This window comes from Aquarana catesbeiana, linkage group LG03, assembly GCF_042186555.1.
Source record: "Aquarana catesbeiana isolate 2022-GZ linkage group LG03, ASM4218655v1, whole genome shotgun sequence".
NCBI classification, from domain to species: Eukaryota; Metazoa; Chordata; class Amphibia; order Anura; family Ranidae; genus Aquarana; species Aquarana catesbeiana.
Window position 1 is genome coordinate 491,897,835 of NC_133326.1, and position 17,235 is coordinate 491,915,069.

A 17,235-nucleotide genomic window follows, 5' to 3' on the forward strand; every position below is an offset into this window, starting at 1 on the left:
GAGACAATTCTATATTACTTGAATCTATCCTAATGAACTTTCACCCAGTAAACTATCTTAATACATTTTCGAGAACACCTGTGTACAAGTACTTGTCATAAAGCAGAGGTCATTTAAAGTTCAACACTTATAAATGAAGACTTTCTAAATCTATGGAAAACACAGTATACATGATTAAAGATTAATAATTGTTGCTTTACTTATTGAATAATATTGATAAAACAACTACTATATAATAATATGAATAATAATAATAATAATCAATAAAATATATGCAAATCAATATATATATATGAAATACATTGGCTAATATGAGATTCCACAACACATCCCACAAGTCCCCAGGCCCGGATAGACTTATGAATACTATAAATCCTTCCTCCCCCTCCTACTACCTCATATGTGCAAACTCTTTAATGCTTTCTTTCGGGACTCCCCCATACCACGAGACATGCAACAATCATTCATCACCCTGAACCCCAAATCAGATAAAGACCCTACCCTATGCGCCAACTACAGACCCATTGCTCTGTTGAACTCGGACCTAAAAATTTTTACAAAACTGCTTCCAATCCGCCTGAATATGGTCCTCCCATCCCTTATCCATAAAGACCAGGTGGGCTTTGTCTCCCTCAGACAGGCGGGCGATAACACTAGGAAGGTGATAGATTTGGTGGACATGGTGAACAGTGAGAATTCGGCTTCCTTGCTACTTAGCCTGGATGCTGAAAAGGCCTTTGACCGTCTTGGGTGGCCCTTTCTGTTTGCTACGCTACAGCATACTGAGTATCGGGGACCTTTCCTGCAGGCGATCCAGCACCCTTATTCCAATCCCTCCTCCCAGGTCAGGACTCCCTTTGCTCTCTCCCCCACCTTCTCCGTAACTAATGGCACCCAGCAGGGGTGCCCACTATCACCCCTGCTATTTGCGTTATGTGTTGAACCCTTGGCGGCCTCCATTCAAGGCAACCAAGATATCAGAGGAATACCGGTTAGGGGAAGGGAGTTTAAGATCTCACTGTTCGCTGACGACGTTATCCTCACCCTGACTCCGCCCAGAATCTCCCTTCCAAATCTACATGCAAAACTTGACCGCTACGGAGCCCTCTCGGGTTATAAAATTAATACATCCAAGTCAGAGGCCCTCCCAATCAATATCTCCGATACGGAAACTGCACACCTGAAGGGGCAATTTCTCCTACCGTTGGAAAACCACCTCCTTGAAATATCTGGGAATACACATCACCCCAAAATTCAATACTTTATTCCAGGAACCCCCCCCCCTTCCGCTCAATTTTAAATCCCGCTTCTACAGTGGAAAAAACACCACATCTCCCTACTAGGTTGGATCGCTTCGGTTAAGATGACGATCCTCCCGAAGCTACTTTATCTCTTCCAAACATTACCTATTTCTGTCCCAAACACCTGAGAAAACTCCAAGCTGACCTACTCAAATTCACCTGGAATCACAAAAGGCATAGAATACCCCAATCGATATTGATGGCAGCACGCTCGGATGGCCTTGCATTCCCCAACCTCATCAAGTACTACCAAGTCACCCCAAAAGCCTTGTGGTTCACCCAACGGTCTTATAATAAATGGACAGAAACTGAAAAAATACGGTTGGCCCCGACCCACCCAAATACCCTATTGTGGAGTGCGAATGCGCAGGTGCCCCCCGAGTGTTTACTGGGACCCATGTCCCAGCTTCACCAACTCTGGTGCAAGCTATCCCATTCACATGAGCTGTCCTCAGAAAGATCACTTCTGACGTCATTTGTCTTGTCTGTAACCCCAAAATCCCAGATATCCTCACTCACCAAATGTTCTACCCATGGACGTCACGGAATCTATACCATTATGGAACTCTAGTAAACCCCAGATCACGCAAACTACTGCCCTACTCTGACCTCCAGACCAAATTTGACCTGCCTCATCAAGCGTTTTATAGCTACCTACAAATATGCCACTATGCCCAGTCCATATCGCCTGACCTGCAATTCCCCCCCCCCAACCCCTTTTGAAAATCTAATCCTGGCAGACACTGCCCAGAAAGGTTTAATCTCCGACATCTACAAAATACTAAATGCCTTCCCACTAGAAACCAAAGGTAAACATGCCTATATGATCAAATGGGAGAAAGCCCTCAATGAGGAACTTCCTATGGAACAATGGCAGACGATATGGACTCGGGAGGCAAAAAGCTCCCTCTGCACACTATACATAGAAAACACCTATAAAATCCTCCTCTTCTGGTACATGACTCCAGATATCCTACACACCATATACCCCACTAGCTCTGATCGCTGTTGGCAATGTCAAAGAGATAGAGGCACCCCCCTCCATACTTATTGGAGTTGCCCACTAATTGCTCCCTTCTGGAATATGGTCCAGCAGTTGCTGGCCCCTCTTCTACAATCACAGATCCCCATGGCCCCCAAGTTCTTCCTTTTAGGAGTCTTGCAGCTAAAGATTCCCACACCTCACAAAAAATTAACACGCCACATCCTCACAGCGGCACGCTGTCTTATCGCCCTAAACTGGAAAAAAGTCTTCCCCCTACTCCTGTGGCCTTATATGCCAGAATTAAAGATGTGGAGTTGATGGAGAAGATGACGGTCAGGATGCAGGACAGGTTGGAGGCTCATGACAATGTGTGGGAGCTGTGGCATCTTCGGGAGGACCCACCATGACCAGGTAAACAAGCTATTACGATGACCTCTCCCTCTTTCTTCTTTCTTGCCTTTTCCTTCTCCTCTACTTTGAGTATTCTTGTGACTCTCACTACTTTAAATAGGTTGCTACATGAGATTGCAAGATATTAACACACATACAACATCTTTAGACACGTGACCATTACTATCTTAAAATTTAATATATGTAGCCTCCAGTAAATGTCAGCAAGAAATACTGCATGATATGACCTGCAATTTTCTTTTATTTGTTTTCTACATTTTATGTATTCCTGTAATACAAACATATACTAATAAAATGTTATTTGGAAAAAAAAAAAAAAAAAAATCTAAATTGCGATTCTTTTCCCTTCCTGATCTTTAAAACAGCATTTCACAATTCTTTCTAACAAGTGCAGAGTGTTCTCACAGTTGAAAAAAAAATAAAAAATCCAGGCAGCCTGCCAAGTTTTATCACAACATCTAGATAAGTATAAATAAAGTAACATTTCTTCTTAGATTAAAGGAATGAACTTCTGCCTGTAGATGAGAGAAGTTTAACCACCTAAAGACTAAACCTTTTTTTGGCACTTGCTGCTTACAAGTTAAAATCAATATTTATTGCTAGAAAATTACTCAGAACCCCCAAACATTATATATATATTTTTAGCAGAGACCCTAGAGAATAAAACGGTGGTTGTTGCAATATTTTATTTCACGCTGTATTTGTGCAGCGATCCTTCAAACACAATTTGCAGTGGTCTGGAGAACGTATTGCAGAGCTCATAGGTCAGTAGTAAATAACACAGAGTTCACACGTCAGGAGTAAGCAAGGCAGACTTAAGAGGTAGGAGTAGGGATGAGCTTCGAGTTCGAGTCGAACTCATGTTTGACTCAAACATCGGCTGTTCGCCAGTCCGCTGAACAGCGAACAATTTGGGGTGTTCACGACAAATTCGAAAGCCGCGGAACACCCTTTAAAAGTCTATGGGAGAAATCAAAAGTGCTAATTTTAAAGGCTGATATGCAAGTTATTGTCATAAAAAGTGTTTGGGGACCTGGGTCCTGCCCCAGGGGACATGGATCAATGCAAAAAAAAGTTTTAAAAACTTCAGTTTTTTCGGAAGCAGTGATTTTAATAATGCTTAAAGTGAAACAATAAAAAAGTGTAATATCCCTTTAAATTTCGTACCTGGGGGGTGTCTATTGTATGCCTGTAAAGGGGCATATGAACCCCGAACCAAAATTTAAAAAAAAAAAATGACGTGGGGGGGTCCCCCTAAATTCCATACCAGGCCCTTCAGGTCTGGTATTTATATTAAGGGGAACCCCGGCCAAAATTTTTTTTAAAAATGGCATGGGGTCCCTCTCAAAATCTATACCAGACCCTTCAGGTCTGGTATGGATTTTAAGGGGAACCTCGTGCCAAAATTAAAAAAAAAAAAATGGCGTGGGGTCTCCCCAAAAATCCATACCAGACCCTTATCCAAGCACGCAACCTGGCAGGCCGCAGGAAAAGAGGGGGGATGAGAGAGCGCCCCCCCTCCTGAACCGTACCAGGCCACATGCCCTCAACATTGGGAGGGTGCTTTGGGGTAGCCCCCAAAACACCTTGTGCCCATGTTGATGGGGACAAGGGCCTCATCCCCACAACCCTTGCCCGGTGGTTGTGGGGGTCTGTGGTCGGGGGGCTTATCGGAATCTGGAAGCCCCCTTTAACAAGGGGACCCCCAGATCCCGGCCCTCCCCCCTATGTGAAATGGTAAGGGGTACAAAAGTACCCCTACCATTTCACAAAAAAAGTGTCAAAAATGACAAGAGAAAGTTTTTGACAATTCCTTTATTTAAATGCTTCTTCTTTCTATCTTCTTTCTTCAATCTTCCTTCGGTTTCTTCCTCCATCTTCTTCTTCTGGTTCTTCCTCCGGTGTTCTCGTCCGGCATTTTCCTCCGCGGCGCGGGCATCTTCTTCCCTTCGTCTTCTGGGCCGCTCCGCATCTGACCATGATGGGAGGCTCCCCCTGTGTGATGCTTCTCCTCTTCTGACGGTTCTTAAATAACAGAGGGCGGGGCCACCTGGTGACCCCACCCCCCTCTGACGCACGGCGACTTCCCTGTCCGCCCCCCTCTGACGTCACGGGGAATGCCACAGGGAAGTGTGGCATTCTGTTATTTAAGAACTGTTAGAAGAGGAGAAGCGTCACACAGCGTGAGCCTCCCATCATGGTCCGATGCGGAGCGGCCCAAAAGGCGAAGGGAAGAAGACGCCGGCACCGTGGAGGAAGATGCCGGAGGAGAACACTGGAGGAAGAGCCAGAAGAAGAAGAAGATGGAGGAAGAAACCGAAGGAAGATAGAAGATAGAAGAAAGAGGATAGAAGAAAGAAGAAGCATTTAAATAGAGGAATTGTCAAAAACTGTCTCGTCATTTTTAACATTTTTGACACTTTTTTTGTGAAATGGTAGGGGTACATTTGTACCCCCTTACCATTTCACACAGGGGGGAGGGCAGGGATCTGGGGGTCCCCTTGTTAAAGGGGGCTTCCAGATTCCGATAAGCCCCCCGCCCGCAGACCCCCACAACCACCGGGCAAGGGTTGTGGGGATGAGGCCCTTGTCCCCATCAACATGGGGACAAGGTGTTTTGGGGGCTACCCCAAAGCACCCTCCCAATGTTGAGGGCATGTGGCCTGGTACGGTTCAGAAGGGGGGGGCGCTCTTTCGTCCCCCCTCTTTTCCTGCAGCTTGCCAGGTTGCTCGGATAAGGGTCTGGTATGGATTTTTGGGGGACCCCACGCCATTTTTAAAAAAAATTTTGGCCGGGGTTCCCCTTAATATCCATACCAGACCTGAAGGGCCTTTTATGGAATTTAGGGCGAACCCCAACGTCATTTTTTTAAAAATTTTGGTTCGGGGTTCCCCTGTGGGGAATTCCCATGCCGTTTTTATCAATGAACTTTTATGTTTGTTGTTGGAACGGCAATTCATTAATAGCCGCGAGTAGTTTTAAATGACTTTTTTTCCTTTGAAATGTCATTTTGCTGTCAGACTGTTCTAAACACGGGAAACATGCGCCCCTTTACAGGCATACTATAGACACCCCCCAGGTACGAAATTTAAAGGAATATTACACTTTTATTGTTTCACTTTAAGCATTATTAAAATCACTGCTCCCGAAAAAACGGCTGTTTTTAAAACTTTCTTTTGCATTGATCCATGTCCCCTGGGGCAGGACCCAGGTCCCGAAACACTTTTTATGACAATAACTTGCATATAAGCCTTTAAAATTAGCACTTTTGATTATTCATGTTCGTGTCCCTTAGACTTTAATGGTGTTCGAACAAATTTTTTGCCTGTTCGCATGTTCTGGTGCAAACCGAACAGGGGGGTGTTCGGCTCATCCCTAGTTAGGAGTAAGTTAAGTAGAGTTCACAGGTGAGGAGTAAGTAACAGTAAGACCCAGTATAGACCCTAACATACCCCCTGTGCCCAGCTGCCAATATCCACCTTTAAACAGCATATTCTGTCTGCTCCTACTGTACAATGCATTTTTTATTACTGTTTTTCCTTCCTTAGGACATGTTTACAAGTGCAACAGGCACTGACACTCCTCTGAAAAAGTTTGCTTCTCAGAGGTGTTTGACAGGTGGTCAGGAGGTGATGTCATCTCCTCACTGTCTGATTTAAACCTTTAATTTCTGTAGTACTGCGCCACAATTGCACGCATTGCATAGCAAATATAGGTTAAAAAAAAACAGGCAGTGAGGAAGCAACATTTTGTCTCATCACCATCTGTCAAACACGGTCGGATCGCTTTTCAGAGGAGCAGCAGGGCCTGCTGCACTTGTGAATGAGATCATTGGCAGTGGCACTCTTAGGGCTTGTTCACACGTAAGGTTGGGGGATGGCAAAACCCTGGTTTTCCCACTCCCAATCCCTACCCCCTTTAGCTGCAGAGGCAGCAGCCAAAGGTCTACATATGCTGCAGCAGGAATGATACCCCTTGTGACTTTTGGTCTGCCCGTCAACCGTGACCCATTCCAGTAAATATTGCCACTCTGCAAGCGCCATAACAACTGCTTGCTTCTGTGGGGTCCAAGGGGTTAAAGCAGCTAGTGAGTAGGCGATACAATGCCTCCTCACAGTCTGCTTTAACCAATTGGTTGCTGTACTACACAAGGTTGCAGGGCACTTGCAGAGCGGCCTCATTCACTTGAATGGGTCATGCTGGGTGGGTGCTACACCAAACAAGAGTGACAGGGTGTATCACTCATGCTGTGCAAAATATTTTACAGCGCACACATACAAGAATGACATTTCCTGCATGGCTAGTTAAAAACACCTGAACATATTCAAAAAATACGGGGGTTTGGTCACACTATATGGTCATATAGTGCTAAGCCCACTTACTGCGACAAAGTACCCACTCATGCTGTGGACACAACATGTGTACACCCCTGGCTACTGCAGCAAAAGGGAGTATGGTTGGGGGAGTGGTGGTAAAAACACAGCTCAACTATGGGTTTTTACTGCCCCCCAAACTGCAAATAAGCCCTTACTGTCCTGAGCCCCCAAGAAGGTTGCTTTCACAATGATGCACCTGCGACCTTACTGCGGGTTAGCTGAGCTTTGTCTTAGACTTCTATGATATCCTGGGAGTTTGGTGAGCTTTCTAAAAGCGCACCAAACCCGCAGCATATCATGGAAGTCTATGGCTATGGCGCATCTAAATCTGCCAGTACACTGCGTTGCACCCACAGCGCATCAATGTGAAAGCTGCCTAATGGTTATTAGCCATGTTATATGTGCTATTTTGCCCATATAGCTGCTGTTGTGCCCATATAGCTGCTATTGTGCCCATAGAGCTGCATAATAGCAGCTCTATGGGCACAACAGCATAAAGAAGTTGTTCTGCCCATATAGATGCTATTATGCATCTATAAGGGCACAATAGCAGTTGTATGGGCAGAATAGCATACAAATGCTATTGTGTCCATAACTACTTGTGTCCATACAACTTAATTGTGGCCATGGTGCCTGCCTAGTGACACTAACCTGCACGGATCCCGCGGGCACAGAGTGATATACACTGCATACTTGAAATTTCTGCCGGTGTCTTGCCGAGAAAGTTCCCTCGGCGGATAAGTTCCCCCCCTGTACTGCGCAGGCACAGCGCCTGCGCAGTACGAACTACTATCAGCCGCCGGAGATAGCCGAAGCACAAAATCTACAATCAGCTGTACACGGCGCCTGCGCCCTGGGTCCAGGTTCCTTCCCCACCATCCAAGTGGACCTAGAGGGGGAATAAAAAAGAGCCGAGCGTAGCGAGGCCGTGCCCGAAGCGTGGCGAGCCCGCGAGGGGCCCTCTTATAGGCGCCGTGTACAGCTGATTTTCCCCTATTCATCTTCGTCTATTTCCGCTGGATCCTACTGCACAGGAGGGGGGTCCTTATCCGCCGAGCGGAACTTTCTCGGCAGAACACCGGGACTTTAGCAGAGACATCGGCTTATCCGGCCGGCTGATGCCTCTGCGGAGCTGCTGACTGTGGCGCTGTTCCCACCACTGCTCCCTGCCTGACTGGCGCTGGCTGGGAGCATTATGCCTGGAAGTAGTTCCCCTCCAGAGCTCTCCAGGGCAGGACCTGTGTCAGCAGGTCGGCAAGCCCAGGCGATCTACCAGTCACCTTACCACAATCGACTGGTAAATCGCGGTCCACAAGTTGCCGACCTGGGCACTATACAATCTGATTTGATACAAATTCTTATTTTAGGCAATTTCTTTCTATTACATAGTTTTGGTACGTCTAAAGGAGATTGTACAGCGATTGCACAGATTGTCTAGTGTATGGCCAGCTTTAGATCTACCAACAACTATGTTGTTTAGGGGCCTGTCTGACTGGATATAAAAATGATTGTTTAAACAAAGTAGACACATGTCACATGCAATTTATTGGAACGTGTTGTACATTATTCCTGTAATATCTTGGAACTGCCTTTTCATGGTTTAAATAAAATATTTGAAAAAAGCAAAGTATACACTTTCAGTTTTGTTTTTTTTTTGTTTTTTTTGTTCAACCAGCAGGTTGAGCAAAAAAAAAACCTGACAGATCCCTGCATCAACACAAATGATGTGCTGCAAGAATCCCTCCCATAGAGGACTTTTTGTCCCCTATGTGATGGGAAAAAATGTAGTGAAAAAAAGTGTAGAAAACGAAACCTTGGTTTGACTGGCCCCCTTTTCTTGTTTTAGCCTCTGACCTAACCTTCCTTGTCCTACTTCCTTCCTCCCAACCCCCCCCCCCTTTTTTTCCCCCCATTCTTTTCTCTATCCCTTTCCTCTCTGTATTGTCTTCTCCCTTTTCATTATCTCTTTGGTTCTGTTTTTCCTTCAGACTGTATTTACTGTGTAATAAAACTAATCCTCACAGGGTACAGAGACTCTTTAGTGCTGGACATTCAGGAACATTCTTTTCATGATTTGTATATTGCTCATGACCTTGCTGTAGTGCTGTAATTTTCTAATTTGGTGATATATTTTGACATGTTTGTCATTGGTTTCTGTATTTTCCGTGAGTTCTCTTAAAAAATTTAGTATTGAATTAAGTATTAATACTTAAATTAAGTACTGAAAAAAAAATTAAAGCATTTAAAATCTCCCCCCCGCCCAAAAAAAAAAAAAAAAATGTTTGAGCTCACGCCCACGTAAAAATGCAAATACGTGTGTTGGGAATGTCTACAAATTAAAATGTTGCTTGCACTACAAATCACCATGCATTCTGGAGTGAGAGCAATAATTCTAGGCCCATTATTCATATTTAACTCTAAACTTCTGATCGGATTTAACTACTTCAATACTGGGCACTTTTACCACCTTCCTACCCACGACAAATTTTCAGCTTTCAGCGCTGTCACACTTTGCATGACACTGTACCCATTTGACATTTTTAGAAATTTTTTTGAGACAGATAGAGCTTTCTTTTTTCTTTATTCACCACTGGGTTGAAAAAAAAAGACTGGAAATTTTGAAAAAAAAAATAAAAAGAGAAATGTTTTTCTAACTTTGTTATTAAAGTTTGCAAATAAATAATTTTGCTTCTTCACTGATGTCCACTGATGAGGAGGCACTGATAGGGCTGCACTGATGGGCACTAATGATCAGTGTAAACCAGTGATTCTCAAACTGTGTGCTGTGTGGGAGATTTGAAGGTGTGCCGTGGGAGTTTTGAAAAATATTTAAAATTGCTAGCGTTTTGAAACCTTGAACATATCGAAAAATTAAATGGTAAATCAATGTCGCAAAAGTTAAAGCAACATATATAAAAACGCAACCTCTGTCAGTGTCATTCATTAATTCCTTTCCTAACGTGAGACTTGTGCGCGATCTCGGGAGAACGCAATCGCTTTAATTATATTATAATAATGGGCCCCGTTCCATTACAACTTTGATGCGTATAAATAAAGTTTGTTCATTGTTTAGCGATGGAGAAATACCTAATCAAGTCTTGAACTCCGAAAGAGAAACTGTTAAATGAAAAGCAAGGAAGCAAGCGAAAGTACAAAGAAGATTACAATCGCTTCAATCTGATTTGCTCTCGAAAGCAGACACAACCTTCACATTAAATTTAAAATTAAATATATATATGTAAAAATAAATAAGTTCTTCCCACAACCTACCACAAAAATTGTTAAATCTTTTCAGGTGTGTCGTGAAAAATTTTTGATCTTTTTGGTGCGCCGCAAGACAAAAAAGTTTGAGAAACACTGGTGTAAACAATATACTGACATCATTGTCGGTTATCGGCTCTCATTTCCTCACACAGATAAAGTGCGTGAGGAAAGGACTGAAGATAACTGGTAAGTCTGTTTACATATGATCAGCTGTGATTGGACACAGCTAATCACATGGTAAAGGGCCACTGTTATTTGCCCTTTATTGCCATCTGTAATCAGCTGTGTTGAAAGGACACAGCGGTCACAAGGTGCATCCCAGGGGTGGGGTTCTAGGAGGACATTCATGGATGCCCTCCTAGAACTGGACGACCACACTGTAGCCGTCCTTCAGCTATAGCGTGGCCGGTAGGTGGTAAAATGTGCCTGTGATAGGATACTGATGTTTATTGCCCTATCACAGGCACATGAAATTTCAAGGCTTGACATGTTTGGTATCTATTTACTCGGTGCAACCTCATCTTTGATATTTTGCTCAAAAATTGGGTAAGTTATTGTGTTTTATGTGCCCTAATATTACCTTTTGTGTATTTTTTTTTACTGAAATACTGTGTTTCATAAATCATTGCACTATTGTGTGACATAAAAATTTGGAACTATCGCTATTTTATTCTCTAATCACTTCAGCCCCAAAAGGTTTTACCCCCTTTATGACCAGGCCATTTTTTGCAATACAGCACTGCGTTACTTTAACTGAAAATTGCACGGTTGTGTGAAGCTGTACCCTAATAAAATGTATGTCCTTTTTTCCCCACAAATAGAGCTTTTTTTGGTGGTATTTGATAACCTAGGCCAGTGATGGCAAACCTTGGCACCCCAGATGTTTTGGAACTACATTTCCCATGATGCTCATGCACTCTGCAGTGTAGTGGAGCATCATGGGAAATGTAGTTTCAAAACATCTGGGGTGCCAAGGTTTTCCATCACTGACCTAGGAAGTCTTTACTTTATGCCCTATAAACAAAAAAAGACGGACAATTTTGAAAAAAAAAAAAAACTATATTTTTTACTTTCTGCTAAAAAACGTACCCAATAAAAGAGTTAAAAAAAAATCTAATTTCTTCTTAAATTTTGGCCAATTTGTATTCTGCTACATAATTTTGGTACAAAAAATCCCAATAAGCGTTTATTGATTGGTTTGCGCAGAAGTTAACGCGTCTACAAACTATTTTTATGGAATTTTTATTTATTTATTTTTTTTACTAGTAATGGCAGCGATCAGTGACTTATAGCGGAACTGCGACATTGCGGCAGACATATATGACACTAAGGCTGCTTTCACACTGAGGCACTTTACAGGCGCTATAGCGCTAAAAATAGCACCTGCAAAGAGCCTCTCCTCTCACTAAGGTGTGAAAGCCCGAGTGCTTTCACACGGGAGCGGTGCTCTGGCAGGATGCCAAAAAAAGTCCTGCAAGCAGCATCTTTGAGGCGCTGTAGGAGCGGTGTATACACCGCTCCTACAGCGCCCCTGCTCATTAAAATCAATGGGCAGTGCCGCCAAAGTGCCGGGAAAGTGCCGCTGCAGCGGCGCTTTCAACCCTTTTTCGGCCGCTAGTGGGAGTTAAAAGCGCCCCGCTAGCAGCCGAAAAAACTACGGTAAAACGACGCTAAAAATAGCGGTGCTTTACAGCCGACACCCCAGTGTGAAAATAGCCTAAGTGACACTTTTTTAGGGACCAGTGACACCAATACAGTGATCAGTGCTAAAAAATATGCACTGTCATTGTACTAATACTTTTTAAGTCAATGGGTCCCAGTGGACCCGCTGATTGGCTTCCGCTGTGTCTAATTACAGCAGGAGCGGGTCGCTGGTGGCGCGTGTGCACGCCTCATATGCAGAAGAAAAATAATCACGTACGGGTACGAGATTTTACGTTAAGGGGCTGCCCTGCCACAGTATATGTACATGGGGCAGTCCTTAAAGCGAAGGTCTGCCCACCCCTGCAAAATTAAAAGACAGCAGCTACACATACTGCAGCTGCTGACTTTTAATAGGACACTTACCTATCCTGGGTCCAGCGCTGTCGGCACTGCAGCTGATGTTTCCATCAGCTGTCGGGTGCTGCCGCCACCATTGCCAGTAAGGGAACCCGGCAGTGCAGCATCCCTACTGCGCATGCGTGAGGCACTGCTGTGCTCTGTTACTGGCCCGGTGGCGGGGGAAGGAGGAGGGAGCCGAGCTACTGACGTAATTTGTTGTGGCCTGGACTCCTGGAAGTGGGGACAGGATACCCTTACGCGGCTAGGGCAGCGTTCCCCAACTTCTCCAGCCCCAGGCAAGGCTCACCTTGAGGGGCAGGTGTTTCAGGGGTTTGCAGGCTGTCACCTCAACTGCCACTCACATCTTTATTTGTATTCATTTATTATGAGAAATTATTATTATTATTAGAAATTCTTATTGAAACAAAATATATATTTTAAATCTTCATTTCTATTTGATTGGCTGATCACACGAGCCATGTTTATTATAATTAATAATATTGAATGTAATCAGCCAAACAGATAGAAATATAGATTAAAATGTTTTTTTTTTTTTTCCAAAAATAACATTTTTCATATATTTTCTTTTCTATAATAATAATAATAATAATAATAATAATAATAATAGATTTACGTGGTCAGCCAAAAAAATACAAATAAAGATATATATATATATATATATATATATATATATATATATATATATATATATATATATATGTATATGTAAAGTGCTGCGTAAATTGACGGCGCTATATAAGTACCTGAAATAAATAATAAATAAATATATATATATATATATATATATATATATATATAAATAAAATGCTTTTTTTTGGTTGGGGGGGGGTTATACAATCTTCAAGCCTAAAATGTTTTTAAATGTCTGTGCAAAAAAAAAAAAAAAAATCAAAAATGGATCTGGCAATGAAAGGGTTAAACTTAACTGCTTCCTGACCGCCTCACGCAGATATACTACGGCAGAAGGGCACTACAGGCAGATTAACGTACCTGTATGTTGCCCTTTAAGTGGTGGCTGACACTGATCACCGCTCCCTGTAATCAGAGGCCGTGATCAGTGATGTGTCACACACAACCCCTCCCCCCACAGCTAGAATCACTCCCTAGGACACACTTAACCCTTACAGCGCCACCTAGTGGTTAACCCCTTCACTGCCAGTCACATTTACACAGTAATCAATGCATTTTTAATTGCACCGATCGCTGTATAAATGTGAATGGTCCAAAATCGTGCCAAAAGTGACTGATCTGTCCACCATAATTTCGCAGTCACGATAAAAAAAAAAATCGCTGATTACCGCCATTACTAGTAAAAAAAAAATTATCAATAAAAATGCCATAAAACTATCCCCAATTTTGTAGACGCTATAACTTTTGCGCAAACCAATCAATATACGCTTATTGCAATTTTTTATTTTTTTTTACCAAAAATATGTAGAAGAATACGTACTGGCCTAAACTGAGGGAAAAAAAATTTTTTTATATATATTTTTTGGGGTTATTTATTATAGCAAAGTAAAAAATGTGTTTTTTTTCAAAATTGTCGCTATTTTTTTTGTTTATAGCGCAAAAAATAAAAACCGCAGAGGTGATCAAATACCACCAAAAGAAAGCTCTATTTGTGGGAAAAAAGGACTTTTGATTGGGTGCAACATCGCACGACCGCGCAATTGTCAGTTAAAGCGTCGCAGTGCCGAATCACAAAAAGTGCTCTGGTCAGGAAGGGGGTAAACCCTTCCGGGGCTGAAGTGGTTAAAGCCCCATCTCTACTTTCACCAATGACCCACATGAATGTGTAAAGAGCTGCAATAAAGAATCTTTTTACTGCCCCAAAGCAAGCGATCAGCTTCTAAAGGTCATTTGTATTTTGCAGGATTCTAATGACTAGGAACACTGGCATGTATCTAGTCATAGGACACATTGCATCAGAAGTGGCTGCCATGCCAGACTCATCTTCCTGTTGGGTTGGGTGCACGCTTATACATTTGATATCTGACACCCCAATGATAGTGACCAGCAATAAGATTACATAGAAAAACAGGAATGCGGCTGGGAAGGAGCTGTGCCCGGATACACGCTGGTTGTATGCCCTGCCTGTATCCGGGGACAGCTCCTTCCCAGCCGCGCACCTCACACACAATCCTATCAGACACGAATGAATGGAGCTCTAGAAAGAACCGTTTACTAGCTCATTTCCTCTTCCCGCATCACTGTTCTTCCTTCTCCGTCTCCCGCAGCCAATCACCTCTCAAAGCTCGGCGCTTTCGCCAACGAATCGCTGCTATCCACGAAGAGAAGGTCCTGGAAGGTCTCCGCCCAGCGCAGGAGTGGCAGCAGCTCCAACCATTCACTGGCCGCCGATTGGTGTTAGTCCCGCCGAGGATGCGCACTGCAGCCAATCGGGAATGACGTGGGGACGTGCCTGCTGAGGGTGGAGTTGCTAGAACCGCTTCCTCCCTTTTAGTAAGTAACTCCTCCCCTTCTGCTTCACTCCCGGCAGGACACGTGACGGTTTGGTGCAGCGGCGGTAACTGGCGGAAAAGGACCGCGTCCCGGAGGGTGAGAGGGGAATTGTGGTCTGCTGGCGAATGTGAGGGGGCTGTAGAGTGAGGGCCGGGCGGCCTGACTTAGACCTATACCGGGACAGTGTTGTTTTTGCTGTAGGCCTCACCCATGTTATTGTGTCTGTGCATTGTAGGGATGGACACTACATTTTGCAATCATAAATAGACAAGCAGTCATATTCTGCTGTGCTGTCATGTCTGCTATGAGTTGTGTTGGTTGCTAATGATTACTGCATGGTCATATTCTCCATACACTACATAATGGGCCTCATTTACCAGGCTGATTTTTATATCCAATGTAACAGTGCTGGGAGAAGGTCAACCAGTGCCCAGGGCGAACATGCTAAGCTGTGCCCCCCCCCCCCCCCCCCCTCATGACCAGATATCTCACACACACCCCTGATCTTTTACACTGACATATAGAGTGCAGAGGTCAGGGTTGAATAAATGACAAGGAGCAAAGATAATATACAACGTGCAGAGGTAAGGTGTATGTACAGTAATATACAATGTGCAGGAGTCAGGAGTGGTAAACTACAGAGACCAGGAGTATATACACCCTAGTGCATAGCAGTACCCCCTATAAATGGTATCAAATTTAGTGTATGTGTCATTAACCGCTTGCCAACCAGCCGCCGTCATACTGTGGCAGGTCGGCTCTCCTGTGCAAACCGCCGTAGGTGTATGTCTGTCTTCGCACAGGAGATAGCAGGCGCAGGTCCAGCGGACTCGATGTCCGACGACGACCCGGGATCGTGGTGTACAGAGGCAGAATGGGGAATTGCCCATGTAAACGAGGCGATTCCCCATTCTGCCAGATGGCATGTCAGAGATCTTCTGTTCCTACTGATCAGGAACAGTGATCTCTGTCATGTCCCTGGTAGCCCCCCTTACAGTTAGAACACATCAATGGAACATACTTAACCCCTTCCCTGCCAGTGTGTTTTTATAGCACTGATCAATGTATTGTCACTGGTCACCAAAAAGTGTAATTTGAGGTCAGGTTTGTCCTCCACAATGTCGCAGTCTCGCTAAAAATCGCAGATTGCTGCTATTACTTATAAAAACAATAAAATAAAAGTCCCCAAATCTATCCCATAGTTTGTAGACTCGATAACTTGCGCAAACCAATCAATATAAGCCTATTGCGATTTATTTTTTCAAAATCTGTAGAATAATATATTGGCCTAAACCGATGAATAAATTAGATTTTTTTTTTTGTTTTTGTTTGGTCTATGTATTATAGCAAAAAGTAAAAAAAAAAAAAGTTTTATTTTTTCAAAATTGTCGCTGTTTTTTTTTTTTTTTTTTGTTTATAGCGCAAAAAATAAAAACCGCAGAGGTGACCAAATGCCACCAAAAGAAAGCTCTTTTTGTGGGAAAAGAGGACATCAATTTCGTTTGGGTACAGTTTGGCACGAATTTCCGCGCAATTGTCAGTTAAATCGACGCAATGCCGTATCGCAAAAAATGGCCTGGTCATTAAGGGGCAAATCCTTCTGGGGCTGAAGTGGTTAACTCATGTCAAGTATGACCAAGTGAATTATATAGTTCACATGAATACGGAACCAAAATGCCAGTTCTGCAAACAAAATTGTGAAGGGGGGGGGGGGGGGATCCCAGACTCCGGGTGCTGTAAGTAGAATACCAAAACATATAATGTGAACAACTCCTAAATATTCAATTACATATCACATGTATGTGGGACCACAATCCCCGGGCTGCTGCAAACATTTTGTGAGGGAGTTAAGACCAGATTCCTGGTGCTGTAAATAAAAATGTAATATACCTTAACATATAATGTGAATAACTCCCAAATAATATTCAAATGGCTCTAGTGAAATTCTTATGGTTCGTTTGCACACAATTTGGTGTTGGAGTTACTACCAAACTCCCAGTGCTGGATATCAAACACACAGTGCAAAGCAGTCCATTAAAAACAAACAGTCCACTAGAGAGCAACTGCTTTTGTGCACATTGCTGGATTGAAATGGGGCTGACGGATTTCTCCATCAACATTAAAGGGGTGGATGTGGGAATCTCCTGTCACTGGGACATTGTATTCTGACAGCGGGGACTGTCACTGATCAGCACTGCTGCCGTATGGCTGCAAGCAGCTAATTGAAAAAAGGTTTCCAGCAGAAGATGATATAACAATCGCTTTCTGCCTAACAGAGGGGGCTACACACTGATATAAATTCAACTCTGCTGAACCAGATGAATTTAAAGCTGGGTACACACAGATCAACCTTATCCTTAGCTTCAGCAG

The 17,235-nt window shown here is 43.4% G+C and overlaps 1 protein-coding gene across 2 annotated transcripts in view; it reads left to right on the forward strand.

Annotated features, from left to right (window-relative positions):
* Positions 1-14,811: 14,811 nt before the first annotated feature.
* CANX (calnexin) overlaps positions 14,812-17,235 on the forward strand; it is a 110,560-nt gene continuing 108,136 nt past the window's right edge. For both annotated transcript variants that reach the window (XM_073621051.1, XM_073621052.1), the window contains exon 1: positions 14,812-14,961. The gene's annotated coding sequence lies outside the window, so the exon portion shown is untranslated. The remainder of the gene's footprint in view (positions 14,962-17,235) is intronic.